A 4,659-nucleotide genomic window follows, 5' to 3' on the forward strand; every position below is an offset into this window, starting at 1 on the left:
GACGGCTGGTGGTTCTGTGAGAGACACACTGAGAGAGATGCAATATGCATCCAAGGAGACTAAGTACTACAAGTGTTTATATGAGGAGGTGGTTCCTAGAGATCACAGAGCTCCTAGATATGTTGTGGTGATATCCAGTTGATCCATGTGGACTCATTCGAGGATAGAGAGCAGAGGTGTGACCAGGACATCTCGACATGATCCACCCAGAGATCCAGATGCAGGGACATATGCTACAAGACCATTAGCCTCAGGAGATAGTCATACCTGAGAGACTTGTCTCCATTGTATTTTGATCATTGTGTTGTATTTTGACAGACATGACATCTTTTGTATATTTTGACCATTTTTGAGATATATATATATATATACGACACCGATTTTCTGATCCACATGTGATGTGTTTTCATGGATGATGATTTATGCATTGATATGATGGTTCCATGATGATGATACGATGCTTAGATAAATACACTTGATTTGCTATTTTCTTGATATGATTGATGATGACGATGTTGTGATATGATTTGTGAGATGTATCTTGAAAATGAGATGCTATGAGATGTATCTTGAAAATGAGATGTATGATAATGATATGTTGTGAGATGTATCTTGAAAATGAGATTTATGATAATGACATGATGTGAGATGTATCTTGAAAATGAGATGTATGATAATGATATGATGTGAGATGTATCTTGAAAATGAGATGTATGATAATGATGTGCTGCGACTAAATGCAAATTTACATGATATGCAACTAATTTGTAAAATGATATGCAACTAATTGATCATCCTCATTCTGTCGTTTGTCATTCCTATATAGTCACATGTTTTTGCTTTCTTCGTGTTTATCATCATTGAGTTGTTGATATGTTGAAAATTTACACAAGCATCATGGTATATTTCAACCATAATGACCTGAGAAAAAGTTACATGGATTTTGATATTGTAAGATGGCACAAGCGTCGAGGTATAATTGAACCAAGATGACCTGAGTGTTGCTTGCATATAAACAGACAAGATTAAACCATTTGTATGCGCAAAGTGGAACAATGTCTTCAGTGATATGCTTTGAAGCACGTCTCAAGACAAGTATTTGCACAGTACAAGTGATCGCCTCATAGACAGAAAACTAAAAAATATCGGAGTCTCCAACCACTTTCTCTAGCTCGATGCATCATTGAGAAAATTTAGGGGATCCAATAATTCAAAAGGTTCAAGTGCAAAAATAGTCCAAAACTTCATGCAAGGTGTTAACAAATTATACTTCAAAAAATCATCCATTATGTGTGTTGAAGTTGTTGATCGGATCAGTGTGTTTTGCTTTCTTGACTACTGGAGTTGTTGTTGATAGGATTTTCTCGGTGTGTTGCGATTCTTGTTTGTTTCAAGTCAGATGAATGTTGCCCCTAGTTATAGATACCGATCAATGTGGATATGTACAGTGATTACCAATCCATGGTGGGATACAATGAACTGATATTTAGATGAGCAAGGACAGTGACTACGCTAAGTATGTCCAGGATAATGTTGTTGATAAAGTGTCGGGCAATGGCTAGTGGTTTTTGATGAATAATGATGAACAACAAATACCCTAACTGGTACTAGGAGGGGGGGGTGAATCAGTACAGGCAAAAAATTTCTCCACAACTTATCAAGTTAAAACAATACCAACTGATTGTCATCATTACTAAACCTAACCATGGCAATATCGATTAAACACAGTAAGACTTCATAATCATAAACTGATAATTTTGAACACTTCAACTACATTCAATACTTGATAACAACTTCACCCATAAACATATGCATGTGGTATACCAGTGATACCATAACCTAACAACTCTGCATGCATAATCTTTCAACCAAATAATACATACACATCACATGAAAAAAGCGTAACACATAACACACAAATGTTTCACGTGCAAACCCAAATGGGAAAAACCACAGTGGGAATGAATACCCACAAGCTTGTTTTTGAACTCTTTTGAAGCTCGCTCTGTTAGGAGCCTAGTCCGGTTAAAGACTTTACAATAAGGTTCCGTTAGGAACCGATCCTGTTAGAGATCACCTGGTTAAGGGATGGCTATATACCCTGTTAAAGGTTGAAACCCTGTTAAAGGTTACCTCGCTAGAGGATTTGAAGAACTCAATGATCTTGAGTCACTTGGTTAAAGGTTTTACAATAAGCCTGTTAAAGCTACTCGGTAAAGGGATTTTCCAACTGTTGAAATGATTAGAAGACAACAGGTAAAACTTCTGATCTGATAACAACACTACATGCCAAGGTAGATCCTTTTCAGTTCCTCTACTCTGCAATCACACTATGTAGTTCTCCACTTACTGGTCTAGCAAGTATCTCATCACTTGGATACACACACACAACTTTTGCCAACAACTTTACAATAACAAATATCATCGATCTTATAGACAACTATTAGGTCGCTAGCATTAACTCTAAACCCTAAGCATCTTAGGTTTACAACACAGACGGTCCAATCCTGACTGTCCAAACACATTGCATAGAGTATTATGATTTCAAACAGATCACAAGACAATCTGCATCATTCATTCTTCACCGCACATGGGAATCAGTAACCCATCACGCTCTCTTCTCATACCGTCAAGAAGAATGATCATTCCTGAGGTAGACTTCAAACACAGTTGATCTTCTCATGCAAGATCCTCAAGGAAATCCTTCATGCACACAAGGCTAATGTGGCACCTTGATCTTACTCATACCACTTGGCTGACTCATCACAAAGTATCACCAGTTGCATCGCATAAGTTGGATCACCAAACCAATAACCCTAGAGCTGAGACTGCCAACCGGTAGTCACACTTAGTGAAACCCTGACACCAGTTCACTGCATCTCCTCATACCTCTCCATACCGGTTCACTTGAACTTATTGACATCAATGACAACATATATTATCATCATATCAATATGCCAGTTCATCATAGGCCAACAATATCCAACAATCTCCTCATATGCCAACAATATCCAATAGTTTTGACTTTTGGATACAAAAGATATGAGTAATGATAGATAGAGAAGCTGTTCTCTCACAAGTAGCGCTTGCTGCCAGGTTTTCACCATTTGTTTTTATTGCACCTTTTTGTTGTTTTTTTTTTTTGTATTTTTCTGATTTTTTGATCCACTCAAGTATAGTATTTCTTCAGATGGATGTTGTTGGTTGGTTCGTCGAGCACATCTCCTTCTGTAGTTGTTAGCTGATAAGTGTCTGATCCATAGGCTAAGATGATGACATAGGAACCCAACCAGTTAGGTTCAAACTTTCCTTTCTTTTCTCGATCCTGTTGATTTTGGGGATTTTCTTTGAGTATGAGATCACCGACTTTAAAAATCCTAGGGATGACTTTGTGGTTGTAGCTTCTGCACATGCATTGTTGGTATGCTTTGAGGTGATTATAGGCATGTTGTCGTTTTTCATCTAGAAGTTCTAGTTCGTGCAATTTGTTTACTCGATACTCCTCATCTGTAACAAGGCCTTTCAAAGATACTCTGAGTGATGGAATTTCTACCTCAACACGTAAAATTGCTTTTGATCCATACACCAATAAATATGGTGTAGCTCCTGTAGGTGTCCTGATGCTAGTTCTCTATGCCCAAAGTGTCGGATTGAGTTGCACATGCCAATCCTTTCCTGCATCATTTACTCTTTCCTTTAGGATTTTCAATATTGTTTTATTTGATGCCTCTACTTGACCATTCCCCTACAAGTAGTAAGGTGTAGAGAAATGAAGTTGGATTTTAAATCGTTCACATAGTTCTCGCACATCTTGGTTTTTGAAGGGACGTCCGTTATCTGTGATGATGGAACTGGGAATGTCATATCTGCAGATCAGGTAATTAAGAATAAAAGAGGCAATTTGTTTTCCCGTTACTATGGTCATTGGGACTGCTTCAATCCATTTTATAAAATATTTTGTTGTCGTGATAATGAACTTGTGTCCATTTGAAGATGAAGGGTGTATTTTGCCTACTAAGTCAATTCCCCACTGATAGAAAGGCCAAGATGTTTTAAATGGATGCAATTCCTGTGTTGGTGCATGGATAAAATTGCCATAGATTTGGCACTTAGGATATTTCTTTGCAAATTGATAAGAGTCTTTCTCCATTGTTGGCTAGTAATATCCTATTCTCAAAAGTATTTTAGCAAGAGTAGGACCACTTGAATGTGTGCCACAGATACCTTCATGAAGCTCGTGTAAAGCAGAGTCAGATTCATTACAATCAAGGCAACGAAGAAGAGTACCATCTAGACCTCGACAGTAAAGAGTATCAGCAGTTAAGGTATAATAGGCGGCTTGCCGGATAAAGTTGCACTTTTGGTTCCGAGATAGGTCAATGGGTAGGGTATTGGTTTTAAGATACTCATAGATTGTTTCGTATAAAGGAGAGTTGGAACCGGTTAAGGTATATATAACATGGGATGTAGAATTGCCATAGGCTAGGGAAAACAATTGCTCTACCAGAAACTCATAACGACTCTATTGCTCTAGAATTTGTGGCAGTGAAGCGAAAGTAGCCATTGCATCAGCTACTCTATTGTCCAACCTGGGTATTTTCTTGAAGGTGATGTGTACAAAGTATTGTTTGAAGTCATCCACCATTCTTTTGTATGGCA

This window comes from Cryptomeria japonica, chromosome 1 (genome assembly GCF_030272615.1).
Source record: "Cryptomeria japonica chromosome 1, Sugi_1.0, whole genome shotgun sequence".
In the NCBI taxonomy this organism is placed as follows: domain Eukaryota; kingdom Viridiplantae; phylum Streptophyta; class Pinopsida; order Cupressales; family Cupressaceae; genus Cryptomeria; species Cryptomeria japonica.